The sequence below is a fragment of the Heliangelus exortis genome, chromosome 3 (assembly GCF_036169615.1).
Source record: "Heliangelus exortis chromosome 3, bHelExo1.hap1, whole genome shotgun sequence".
In the NCBI taxonomy this organism is placed as follows: domain Eukaryota; kingdom Metazoa; phylum Chordata; class Aves; order Apodiformes; family Trochilidae; genus Heliangelus; species Heliangelus exortis.
In genome coordinates, this window is record NC_092424.1 from 11,913,417 (window position 1) to 11,927,065 (window position 13,649).

Below are 13,649 nucleotides of genomic sequence, written 5' to 3' on the forward strand. Positions count from 1 at the left end.
GATGTCCATAACAAAAAAACAAACACCTTATAAAAATGTGATTTTGAAAAATTTTTAAAATTCAAAATGCATGCAGTGTAAAAAGAAACAGTTTTCAATACTTTTGACTAGGAGAAGTGCAACATGTTGCCAGTAGATTAAGTTGGATTTTGTAGGCAGAGTCCTTGGCAGAGCACAGTGGATCTGACTCTGATCTTTTCCAAATTACAAACTGAGTAACAATGGCTCAGGTCTTTTACACATGCTCTCCCCTGGGCTCCACAAGAAACTCTTGTAGGTGAGAAGCCCCTAAGATTTTGGCTGCCTGCCAGCCTCGGGATGTTCTCTTTCTCTTTCAGTATAAGATAGAGGCAAAAATGGCAATAAAAAAACCAGCAGGAAAACATTCAACACAGCTCTTTGTACCGGTTCCTGCTCACTTGTGCATTACTACATTTGGACTGCCAAAAAAAGAAACCAAGGCAGAAAGTTGAAACAGATCATTGTAATGTGAACTGTAAGATGCCATGAGGATTTTGGCAACCATACCCTTCTAGTTTGAAGACAGCATTCTCCATCTACTAAGAATTTGCTCAGTGTTGAATGCCCCCCCATCTGAATTTTGAATATCCAGGACAAGAAATGTGCACCTGTGAATCCCAATATGCAGCTGGAGCAACGTTCCACAAGGCTCCTGCAATGGCTCCTCAGCTCTGATCCAGTACATACCTGCAGTTAATGAAATCAGTAATACCTTTAAAGTCCAGTTTTAAGCCTTTTATCTAGAACCACTCAGCCATTGCTGAGAAATAATTAATTACTTCCTGTGAACTGAAGATTCAGGACATTCTAGGGGAATGCTATAGAAGTATATTCATTTTCACTTAAAAGTTGATTTTTACATTAGTGCCTTGGCTTAGTCTCTTATATTAAGGACTTGCTTTTAAACAAAAAGTAAAATGTTACCTACTTAGTGCAGACTCTTTCATTTCCTGTTTTATTTACAAATTAGTGAAACTATTCAAACATAAGGTAAGAAAAAATTCTAGGCATATATATTTTGGAAAATAAAATAAAAATTAAGCAAACACTGACAGACTAAGATTTTGGGTTGCATTTTCATTTTCAAAATAAACTATCAACAAAGGATAGAAAGGAACACCACAACTTTTCTTATTAATGCCTCAGATTCAGCTATTACCACTGATGGTTTTGTATTACATCTCCCCTGATGCCTGTGAAGTTTCCTTCTCTTTAATTTGCACTAAACTTAATAAGAGCAGAACCAGCCCCTTAAAAGATCAGCATTTTATCAGCATTTGGTCTGGAAGTATACCCTTTTTTTTGTGACCTTAATTGTAAAAAATAGGACCTCCAGGTAGACGCCTCAAGCACCAGACTCTTAATTTGGAGGATGATGAAGTGGTAAATTATCTCAGCTCTTCCCTTCCGTTAATTAAGCAATACAAAATACTGCATTATTTGATTATGATGTTTTCTTTATGAGACCTATGTTATAGAAATGAATGTTAATAGTCAACATTTGCTTGCTGGGAGAAAGCCCATTAGCGAAAGATACGGTTACTGTTGCAGTCTGCTGTCCCATAGAATCATGTGAAATTGTCTTTTCACTCTTTTAAACTTGGAAAAACACAGTGAAAACATAGGATATGGATGAGCTGTGAGGACAAACAAACAGCCCTGATAAAAGTTACACAATTATTCGGTAACTGCAGAGACAGTTAAGAGAAAACACATAAATCTGTGCAGTTAAGCATAGATCTCACTTCGAGAGTGCAGAGAGCCTTATGGTTTTCTACCAAATCCACCCCTCATCTCCACAGCAAATCTTTCATGTTGATGTAGCTTATGTTCAGGACAAAAATGTCACTTCTGGCACCTGCTTATCCCATGGCCAGAGGGACAACAACCTGAGGGGAGTCCTGTCCTGCTCAAGACACCCTGGGGCTGCACACCCTCAAGGCAAGGAGGCCTCAAGCTGCAAGCAGATAATGCCCAGTTCCTGCCTTTTCACAGGTGCCTACTCACCAATCTGCACCTAGTTACAGGTAACCAGAGAGAGAAAGGCTAATTGCTAGAAAGCCATTACTCCTGGATGGTCAAGGAGCAAAAAAGGTGCTGTAGCAAAAAAAAAATCAGTCTGAGATGCAGACAAGAGTAAGGTGTGGCTCATGTGTTTTGAACCTGGAGAGGGGTGACTCTCGCAGTCAAACCCAACTATTGCTGTAGAACCAGCCTGAGGCCTGTCTGAACTGGTGGATCCAGAAGCATTTCCTATCCCCTGGGTAAGGACAACCCAGCCACTTCCCAGCTGCATACTAAAGGGAAAGACATTCAGTGTCCCCTCCCTACCTGAGTTCCTGCAGGAAGCAACACTGAAATTGAGCAGAGAGGGGCCATGTGCTCAGGGGAAGACCTTGACAGAGCTGTGAGGAGGGCAGAATCCTCATGGGGTACCAGAGTAGGTCTCTGGCCTCAGCCCAAACACAGCCTAGGTGTGACAGCTGCATCTATCAGGGATACCCATGTTCTGAGGAGAATGGGAACGATCCTTGAAAAACAACTGGGCGAGGCAGCTACCAGCCCAGGATGATCTAATGGTGCTGCAATTTCACGTACTCACATTCCTCAATTCAAACTTAGCATGAGCTAATCGATGATCCATTTGTCTCCCCATTGGATAGCAAATAATAGGGGTTTAGATGCCAAATAGGAATGTGGCATGATGGGGGAAGTTTAAAGCTCCTATTTATTTGGGACTTCCCCATATTGAGATCAGCAGCGATAGGAGGGCCAACTGAGCAGGAAGGATATTACGGGCTATTGCCTGCTCTTTGCAATCAAATCCGTGCCGGATGTAGCCCTGTCATCCTGTTTGAAAACATTCTTCACATGCTGGAGTTTTCAATGCTAAGAGAAAAGGTGGCTAAAGGGTTTCTTACGGCCACAGGGATCAAGAGATACACATATTTGTAAGGATGAGCGTCACAGAATAACTGTTTCTATCATCCTGCTGGCTCACTGCACCTGTGCAGCCATTGTGTTTTTTAGGAAGTGTTTCAATTTACAATATCCTGTACTGCTCAGCTGAAGCCACAGCTATTTACAGCAAATGGCAACGTGACTCCAACCTGAGAAGTGCTGGAATGTAGAAGTTCATTGTTTCTTAATCCTTCCCTAGTGTCAACTGTCATGTCTCCACCCACAGAAATTATTATTTAGCTTTAAGGTAATTCAGTTCAGATCAGTATTTATCTCTCCAGTCAATATTTTTCCTTTTGAGGAGAGTAAAATTTTCTTACCTTGAAGAAGAGGAATCCCCCAAACTGTAGGCCATGCATAACACTGCCATTTGTGCTATGTTCTTATAAGTTAGTTTGATGTCCAGGCAAGACTTTCTGTTATGGGCACATTTTGCCAAATCTCATTTGCAAAGTACCAACAAGTTCCATAGGAAGCCCACCTGTTTGTGTGCTACATCATTATGGCAGCTTCCTTTTAATGCAACTTTCCTATCTACATTTTGATTCCCGTTTCACTATTAAGAGACTGCATATTTCAAAATTAATTTCTTTAGGTATTAATAAAGTTAATTTATTAATATTATGGGAGGGGGGAGAGTATTATAAATAACAACCTAATTTAAAATTACGTATAAATAACTTGCTAGTCAATGTGCTCCAAATAGACATATTGCCAGCCAGAGAGCTACCTGAAGTCAACAAACTTTTCTTTGAACTCAAGTGGGCTGTTAGATAACCTCTTCCAGGCAAAATCCCTGGGACTGCTCCAGCAGGCAATGTTGGGCATGATAATTAACTTTACAGACTAAGCCTTTAATTTGGAAGTTTGTATGTTAAAAATCCAACAGTTGTTTTTGGATAATGTAGCAGTGATGTGTGTAAGCCCTTTAAATATGACCCCTTTATTTCTCAGGGGTCAGTGAGTGTGAAGGGATGGACTGTCTGGGGCCTGTGAGCTGCTGTCAAACATTCTGGAAGCTTTTTGGGGGGTAGACCCATACTCTGAAAGGCTGTACATCACCAAAAAGGCTTTTGACAGAACTAACTGTGAAGGATTTGTCAGCGTTTGTGAAGTTTCATAACTCAGAAATGCAGGTCCACACAGAGGTTATTGTTGACCAGCATGCAATTTCTGCAGGATGTCATGAATCACAGGCTGTGGGACATCCTCCTGAAAGGCTCCATAAATTCTGAGTCACTTTTAAAACAAACACTACACAATGGCAAGGAAGGCCACACTAAGGTAAATATGAAAACACTGAAATGCAGAAATAGGATCCCTTCCTCTGTCTCCTCCCAGCTGATACCTTCTTCCCTTCCCCAAACCACTGGAAATGCTGAGAGCTCTGGCATCCCTTTACGAAGGATTGCCTCTGCATCCCCATGTGTGCATCCTACTGAATCAGAGCCTGACTAAATCTTAGTTCAGGACTTCAGGAACTTGTTGACTGTGAGTAAATGTTGAATAAGACACATTCCTTTCTCCACGGTATCCCCTAGGGAATCTTTTGTAATCTGCTCTGGCATTTTTTTCAACAATGTTTTTTTTTAAATCAGTTTTTCGTGGTTGGACATATCATGAGTCATCACATGGCATTTTTACAAAAGATGTCAAGGGTTTTTCTCCAAAAGCTGTGTCTGCACTGCATAAAATGCACAACTGAGATTTGCACATCAGTTAGGAGTACAATTAAAAATGGAATAGATTGAGTAGAAAAGTCATCTCTTCAAGCATAGAAATGCAAGATAGTTGCACATCACTGAAAACCTGTAGCTGAGCACTAATACCCTACCTTTAAGCTGATGTGGCTCCTATATTAAACTGAAGATTGATGAATCCGCCTGAAATATTTATAAGGCACTCCAAATTGATGGAAAAAAAAGACACTCCCACTTATAAATGGTCACAATAGAAGAAAAATAGCTATCTGAAGGCAATTTCACATTTCTCTGTTTCTTTTAGGTTTACTTCTTACAGCCTTGAGCTGCACAATCAGAAGTAAAAAATAAAGATGGATGCAATGGAATTTCTAAGTATTCAGATAGGCTGAAGAAGCAAATGTTTGAAAAGCAGTGAATACTTGAACAACTTGAAAATTTAGGTCACAGAGAAGGAGATGTTTCTAGAGATTTTAGAGCAATGGCCACTGAAAGTAATGGAAATCTTGTAACAAAATCACTTTGTGTGTTTCTAGTAAACTGGCAGATGTTACTAAGGTCTCTATTTGTTTTAGTTTTTAAAGATAGATGTGCAACACACCCATAGTAAACAACATTAAAAAAAAAAGCACCGACATTAAACATACCAGACTAAAAAATAAATAAATTAAAAAATCACCTAACCCTGTAAGTATTGTGGTTACTTAAGAAAAACAAGTTATGTGATACAGCAGAAAAACAGTTGATTAGGGTTTGGTACACATCACAGTCCCATGGTATTAGTTTGCTTAAGAGGATACTCAAAAATGATACTTTAGTTAAAACAGTGTGGGCTTTAAAAAATTCAGTGAGTGTCAAAAATCCCCCAAACCATAAACACCTGGTTCTGGACTAAGCAAGTGCAGGCAAAATTCCTACTCATTAAGAGGGAGTTTTATTATTCTATGCTTCAATTACATTTGCAGGGCACCTTTTCCCTGTAGTTAATGGCCAGTTTGTAGGCTGTTACCACATTTAAAAGAGTCATCCAGTTGCTTCCCAAGTGATCTTCTAGAATGAGAACATGTTTATATATATATATATGTGTGTGTGTGTGTGTGTGGGATTGTAAGGGAGGGAGAGAAGGAGTTAATGACAGTTACGTTCTTTAGATTAAAGTATTTTTGTCTGGGAGAAAAGAACACACCAATGTGTCTCACAAGCAAATTAATTTCTCCAGCACTGTCATAACAATATCCTATGCAACTTGATCAGTGTTTTAATCACATATGGTATGTTGTTTGTTTAGGCAGATGTCATCATCTAATTAGGTAACAGGGGTGCTGGTAAAAACATTAATCAATATGAATATTTTTTAAGTAAAACATATATAAGTTATATTTGGCATTAGGTTTCCAGACATTTTTCAATAAAAGCACTAAGTATTTTACAAAATGTAAGTATCTTTAAATAATATATTTCAGATTTTATCATGAAGACCATATTTAATCTTCCCTTGTATTTTGTTCCCTCTAATACTTTCCAGTCTAAAATAAATCATTAAATCTTTACCATGTGTAGAGAAAAAGTATGAATCTGCATGTCCTGGATTAGCTACTTTCATCTTTTCAAACTGCATATTTTCTGTGCAGATACAAACCTAATGGCAATGAGCACTCTTTTCTTATATACCTTTCATAAACCCCTCAGAAGTGGCCACCAGGGGCCCACAAGACAGCAGGTGCCATTCTAGTGCTTCAAAAGTAAGGGAGCAACTTCCTTCTCTTAACTGTTCTGGGCAGAGTCGGCAACAAGAAAAAGTCAGACCTTTACAGTCTTGGGGAATAGGTAATTTTATAAATTTTGCATTTTAAATGTAGTTAAAATTGATGCATTAGAAACAGCTAATCACATTTGTAAGGAGGGATAACTTCAGTGTTAGTGGAGTCTCTGATAGGGCAGACATGGTCCCAAGTCTACAGGCCACAGGATGGGCACTGCACAGCTCTGCTAACATCAGGAGATACAGAAGTGCACCCTGTAGTAAATATACAGTACACACATGTCTCTCTGAAGTGCCTTTCTTCAAGCAGTGCTTGCATCTGATTTCACACCAGCATCATGCCATCATCTTACCAGCTCTTCTCAACTTAAAGCAAAATTAGCTGAGAATCAGTTTCATAGTACTTGAACAATGTGAGAAGCCCAACAGCAGAAAAGATTAATCATTCCTACGTTTCCAGTGGAAAATGGGTCTCAAAAAATGTATTCATGGCAAAGAAAAGAGGTAACTGTTGATTTTTAGCTCAGGTCTAAATACATGAACAGCAGAGCTATGCTCAAGTGTATCTATTCTGGTCCCAATCTCAGCTGTGGCACACACTGTGATGTCTGTGGTTATATTTACTGGTTTTTAACTGCACACTCAACTGCTCCATTCTGTGCTGCGCTGTGGGGAAACTGGTCTGTCCTTTGTGAGTACCTGTACAGATGAGACTTTGTCCCATAAACACAGTAAACTACTTTCAGCTTGGCATGCTGAAGTTTTCTCTCTGCAACCACTCTTCCAATCAGTGGTAAGGCATGAATCCAACTTGGAACACTGATCTGTTCCAGCTGTTGGCACTAATGCAACTTTCATTTTGGAACCAGGAGGTAAATGCAAGACATGAGACACGTTTGAAGGCATTTTGTCTGTGACAGGCATTCTGCTGCCTAACAATGTGCAGACACAGGGGCAGCAGATACAGATTTTATGTATCAGATATACAGATTATAATGCTGATTAGTGATGTTGTGATAAGGCTGTGAGCAGAGAGCTATGGCAACCAGAAGGGATGGAAGAAGGGCCAGACCTATGGGAAGATGCAGGTCTCATGAAGCTGCTGGAAGAGCTTGTCTCTTCACTTGTCCAGTAGCAATGAGCCCTTAAGGAACCTGCAAAAAGCTGCAGAAGATCTTGTGATCCTCTATATACATCTCATCCAAATGAAAAACTGAAAAAAACCCTGAAGCTACATTACAGATGGAATTGTCCCATTATCCAGGTAGGACAATGTGGTCTACAGGGCTTTGCTTTCTTTGGTGTTGGATTAATACCTAGCTGGGGCCCAAGGGAGAACACTGGCTTGCTAAACTCTCTTTTCTTATATGAGCCAGGAGGGGCTCTGTCGTAGGGAATATAGGGGAGACACAGCTTTTTGCAAGGACACACAGAACAACAGCTTCCTGGGAGAAAATCTGGCTGCCTCCCTCTGCAACTTCTTTCTTCCAGCATTAAAAGCCAGAATAGAGCTCTAATTCTCATCTGCATCAAAAATAAGAATGTGACCAAATTTGGTTTCTCCTGCTGGATTCACAAAGTAACAAAGGGTTTACAAAAGAGTTCCATGGAAGTGAAACTTGGGGAGCAATTCTTTAGCTTAGTGGCAACTGTGTGAGGAAAGTGAGATGTGTATCTGATACCTGGATTCAGGATTGAAATCTACACTCTTACCTTTGCTTTATCCTCTGTGAACTCTCATTTTCAGTAAGTGCAGGTCATGTAAGATGACTCTTTAGCAGCCCACATCCACACCCATCCGACTTCAGCATTTCCTAATTAGGTTATATTCAATCTTTATAATGTGCTTGTAATAGATGTGGTACTGTAGTGTAATCTCAACTGATATTATTCACTTCCCAGGAATGTACAGCTGAAGCTGCTCTGCGGGCTCTGACTGAAAACAATGGGGTACAGCTGACAAATAAAAGTAGCTATTTTACATGCCCTGGTCTATTTGGATGCCATTGTTCAAGTGATGTCTGCTGAACAGGTATTCACATTAGAAAAACAAGCACAATTACAATTTTCTGATGTGGCAGCTATTTTAGAAACTCATTAAACTTGCTAGTGCTTTTCCCATGCAACGAAAAACTGGAATTGCCTGTTGTAATATTGGCTGGCAGTTATAAATGGCTCCAGCTCACATTTTATAATGAAGAAATGAGCTCATGCTGTATAATTGTGGGCTATCCCCAAGAATATTTTTATTCAGCATTATTGTCAGACTCAATTAAAACCGCCAAAGAGCCTGATTTCTCTTACCTCCCACAAGTAGTTAATGGAAGCAAAGAATACTCAGCAGTTTCAGAATTAGTCCCTAAATGATGATGGTGATGCACAAATGTTCATATTAAACATGACAACATTTTGCAGAGCTCTCATTGTTCTTTCAGTCTTACTTTTAGCAATAAATATTTACTCTACAAAGTAAAATAATATTTATTCTATGCTGTATCCATTTATTACATTTCTATGAGCTACTGCAATATCCTTTCAAGTGACTTTTTGTTTACTTTTCCCCTTCTAAGCTTAAAACAGCTGTTAACTTCCTTCCATTAAAAATTAATTAAAATTAATGATGTATTTGAAGCTGCTGGCAGTCATAGACAGTGGCATTTTCTGACACTAGAGACTGGTTTGCATCCCCTTCCATCAAAGGCTGTGGAATTTTTGTCCTCTTCTCCCTGAGGAGTTCGGCAGAGAAAAGCTCTCTGAGCTTAGGGGACCCAAAGAGAATAGATGACAAAAGAAAGGAAAAGCTTGTCTGGATCAGTATGTGAACTACCACCTCCTTTCACCAGCTGAATCACCACTTCACCCCATACAGCCCCCCAGGCAGAACTAGGCAGCCTGGGAAGACTGGGGGGCAGAGAATGGAAGGTTGGTGCCCACACACACACATGCTTCCACTTGGTGTTTCATAATGCAGTAGGAAAAGGCAGCCTCAGAAAGCCAAATCTTGTGCAGTATTTGAATAAAACCCAAAAAAAAGCTGCAAGTCAAACATCCATCATTAATATGTACAGAGTCAGGCAAAAGCCTTGCTCAAACTGTGATCAATTAGTCCTTTTTTCTCCCCTGGGCCCAAAGTGTTATCACCACGGAAGATAATGAGTTAAAGCCAAGTAAGGTCCTCTGGAGCTCAGAGGTCACAGAAAGGGAGTTGAAAAAATGGGTTCCAAATATTATAAGTCTTTCAACACTGTTTTCTAGGTATTCTGTTAAATATCCCACTGGGAGGCTTCTTTTCGTCAAACCTAACCACAATTCTTTGGACTTTCTTCTCTGAGTGATTTCAAATATATAAAGAATTTAGATGAAAAACAGATCTGTATTTTTTCATTGTTTAAGAAATGGTAGTAAATGCTCACTTCTCAGAAGAGTGATAGTGATTTTATTTATAGAAATTCCCAAAGTGACAGTTATAGAAATAATCTGTGGCAAACAAGTTGCAGAAGATTTTTCTCTCAGTCAGATCATGTTCTTTCTTTCCAAAGCTGCATAATAATTTCCATGAAAAGTAGCTGTATTATGTAGCACTGATCACTGTTTCAAGTTGGTAAGAGCAAATGATGAGGAAAACCTATATGGCTGCAAAAAAAGCAACCTCTGAATAGGATTGTTATAAAGAAGTTCTTGCTGTTCTCCAGGCTCAGAGAGAGAAGAAAGCAGACTAATTTGCAGCAGAGAAAGATGCAGGCTGTGTATCTGTTGGGAAAGTAGTAAAAATATGGATAGTGAAGGGATGAGACTATGGAGCTACCTCGGGAGGTTGTAGAATTTCAAACAGTTGGTGATTTTAGAGGGTAAATGAACATGTGCAGGAACAGCCTAGGTGTGTGGCTGCCCAACTGTCCCACAGTAGTGCCACAGGGATCTGTGAGGGACTGTGGCTGAGGAGATGAGTTTGATACGCTACACAGCAGCCTCTTTCAGGGAACTCTAAAGAGGCTGCATATCCACTGTAAAAGAGCATGGCAAGGTCCAGAGATTTTGGGAGGTTTTAAAAGTTAAGTCCTTGATCCTGCATCAGGGCACAATTTTGAAGGAGAAGACCCCGAAGTCCCTTCTGATCCTAAAGTTCTGCCACTCTATAAAGTAACTTATCAGAATTGTGTGTTTGGAAAAGTGTGCACTAGTAATCCATGGGAATTATTAAACCTGGGACAAATATATGGACTATTCCTATATAGTATTGCTAACTACTATTTAGCAATAATATTTCAGAATGCAAAATAGTATTGGACAGTTTTTGAAAAAGCTTTTAGTAACATTTTCTTGTTTATGGTGGTAGTATGAAGAGTGTTTACATTAAATAGTTTAACTTCTTACCTTCCAGAACTTATGTTAATCGTGTGTACTTTAAGCTTCATAAAACCTTTGTCGAAGAGCAGCTTTAAACAGACCATTTCAAAGCATAACAGACTGCTTAACAATCCTCACTAAACTCTTGATCTAGCTCCAGCTGAGAGAAATGCAAAAGCACCACAGGCTTGAGTTGGGCATGTATAAATAAAACCAGTATTATGACAAATAGAAGTTGTCCTGATTCAGCAAACCACTTAAAGAGATATCTACATTCTCTAGATATCACAGGGATGTAAGTATTTGAGTAGTTAAGTATTCAAGCAAGCCTGCCATTTAGGAGTCATATGACCACACTTTAAACTCCTGTTTAGTTCCTGATGAGGGAGGTTTGAAATGACAGGAGAGACAGCATTGGTCTGTGGTGGAAGGAGATGAAAGAGCAAGGATCCCGTTGCTCTTTCCCAGTGATCAACTGAAAATCTGCATGTTATTAATAATGCTGAACTGCAAAGAAGTTGAAGAAATTCAGAACTGAGGTTCTCTAGAAAACTTGGTTCTGCCTCTGGGCCCTACATTTCCGTTTTACAGGTTTTCCCACAATATGGGGAAGGGATCAGTATTTTTTATGCAGAGAAACCAAAACTTTTCTCTAAACCATTACTTCCTCAGAACACTAACTGTATTTCTGTGCACACATTGTATTTTTCTATTAATAAATCCTTTGATTCTTCATAAGAGAACAAACCAGTACCATCACCACCTATGACAGTACACTTGGGCACAGTGTAGGGTAAGTAAAGAACATGCTCCATGTACTGGGGAATATAGCCTGCCTCTGATAACCCAGGGGTGACTAACATGGGGTTGGAAAAGGTAAAAGCAATGAATCAAGAACAGCAGAAATGTCATGGCTGGGGCTTTGGGCCAGATAGGTTTTTAGGGATAAAGAGAAGCAGGTCATCCCCTCACCACAGTGAAAACAAGCATGACTCTTGCTTGGAATAGATAAAGAGAAGGGAAAACTGAAGAGAAAATGCAGGAGCAGGTGCCACAGGTCAAAGGCACAGGAAGTCACAATATAAAAGAGCAAAGAGAGGCACTTGACTTAACCAACTGTGGCTCAGAAGAGTGACATGCAGAGGTCTGAAGCCCAGCTCTGAAAAAGAACCAGGGAAAGTATTCAGAAGGGGCAGGGATGTGTGACATGACTGGAAGAAGCTTTTGAGCGTGCTGCTGTAAGATGTTGCCAGCTTGTTACTACAGCAAATGAATCCATGTGTCTATCTGGTGGGGGTTTTTTTGTCCTCCGAAACAGCTGTGTAGATTCTCTTCAGCATATGGATCCCACACATGCATGCTCACACTGAACTCAAAAGAAGTATGAGCAATGTCATGCTTCCAGTAACCCTTTTAAAAAGTTTAAAATCACTTAAATTAGGTTCCTAAATGAGAAAGTATGCTTAGGAGCAGAGTTGGTAGATTAAAAGTTGCATGGAGTAGATTCACAAAAGCTGAATACACCAGCAATTGCACAGTTGGAAACGTATCCAAAGAAGCCAGGATTTATTACAGAATTCTTTTTTCTTTTGCTTACACAAACTTTATAATAGCTGTTTTCTCTGACTGTCCTTTTGCATAAACTGGGAGCAGCCTCTGGGCTGCTCTCAAATTTACTTTGGCTTCTGAAATAGCAATTAAGAATTACTGGAACTGTGCAGTCTCTGGCCATGCTTTCAGTGCCGTCAGAGCCCACAGCACAGATCCATCCTGCTCCCTTGGGCAGTGGTTGGACTGTTCCCTCCAAACACCTGCTCAGTCTGTGCCTGGTCCCAGCTGGGTCTCTGCACATCAGGCAGGGGAAAGACTGTTTGCATGAAGCCCGTGCTCTAAAGGAGCAAGTTCACCATCAGCTCTTAAAAATGCATGGATACTTGGGTTGGTTTGGGGGATTTTGGGGTGTGTGTTTGGTTGGTTGCTTATTAAAATCACATTATGTAAATCAAATGGCTAAAAGGATTTTCATAGAACTGAAAATACTTCGGCATTGAGAATTTTCATGTGAAAGGACAGTATATTTGGCTTAAGTTTTATTTCAGATACCATGATCGAGGTAAAAAATGCTGTGTGACCTGACATTTCCTACCCAGAGGCATCACCCTGCTTAGCCAGCTGCAGGCATGATGAATATTACAGTCTCAACACCTTGAAATGAAAATGTTCTCTGAATTTGGGCACTGTATTTACAGAAAATACAATTGCCCTGTGGTAAAGTGCTTTAGCGTTGAAGGGTTCCAGTCAGTGCTAGCAATGCAAAGAGAGCAAAGAGAAAAAATCTTTCACCCAGCTGTGGGCATGCAAACATATTTTAAAGTATACACAATGCATCCACTGTTTATACTTATTTCAAAATGCCACACATAATGAAAATTATGCAAACATTTATAAAAATACCTTAGCCTAGGTAAGGTATGTGCCACACTTAATACTTCACTAAATACACGTGCAGTGCTTGTATGCCAGTGCCAAATGTAACATTTTGAAAAATTACCCTTTGGTAAAACTGGCAGATGTGGACGGTTGAGTTCAGGTATCGGCCAACAGAAAACTCCGGGAGGATGTCACTGAGCGAAGTGAAACAATACCGGGGTCCCTATCGGGATTAACCATGGAACTGGTAAAAAATGTAACATCAGCCCACTATTTATGGGCTTCCTAGTCACTGATCTGCTGGACTGCAACAGCTGCTGTGAGCTGTTTCACGTTCGGGTCGAGACAGTCTCACTTGTATAAAACAGATGGGCAGGTGTCCTTAAATATGCCGTTAAAGGGCTCTTGGTCCCCGCGATGGCGATGCT